Genomic DNA, 819 nt, shown 5'->3' on the forward strand with positions numbered 1-819 from the left:
ACAAGGACTTGGGTGTGTTTTGATGCAGCATGGGAGAGTTATAGCTTATGCTTCGAGGCAGTTGAGGCCACATGAGATAAACTATCCAACCCATGATCTAGAGTTAGCAGCCATAGTACATGCATTGAAGATCTGGAGGCATTACTTATACGGGAGTCGTTTCAAATATTTATAGATCCCAAAAGTCTAAAGTATATCCCAACACAAAAAGAGTTGAATTTGAGACAAAGAAGGTGGATGGAGCTTTTGAAGGATTATGACTGCACCATTGACTATCATCCCGGAAAGGCAAACATTGAAGCAGATGCTTTAAGTAGAAAGACGGTGGACCAACTTGCAGGTATGATCTGCTATAACATGGAGTATTTGACTGCATAGAGTATTTGACTGCTCTTAGAGCTATGGATTTACACTTTAGCATTGGTGGTGATATTCTACTGGCTACGATACAAGTGAAGCCCTCCCTCAAGGATAAAATTAAAGATGCACAGGCTAGAGATCCATATTTACTGAGGATGAAAGCTAAGGTGCAAAAAGGAAAGAGCGATCAATTTATAATCCAAGAAGATGGTACATTGTTCAATGGAAAACGTATATGGGTGCCGAACATAGAGGAGTTGAGAATGAAAATTATGCACGAGGCGCATACGTATGCTATGTATCCTGGCAGTACCAAGATGTATCGAGATTTGAGACCCTATTATTGGTGGCCAACAATGAAGAAAAATGTGGTAGAGTTTGTAGCGAAATGTTTAACTTGTCAGCAGGTAAAAGCAGAACACCAAGCACCAGCTGGTAAACTTCATCCTTTGACTATAC

The sequence above is a fragment of the Sesamum indicum genome, unplaced genomic scaffold (genome assembly GCF_000512975.1).
Source record: "Sesamum indicum cultivar Zhongzhi No. 13 unplaced genomic scaffold, S_indicum_v1.0 scaffold00168, whole genome shotgun sequence".
NCBI lineage: Eukaryota > Viridiplantae > Streptophyta > Magnoliopsida > Lamiales > Pedaliaceae > Sesamum > Sesamum indicum.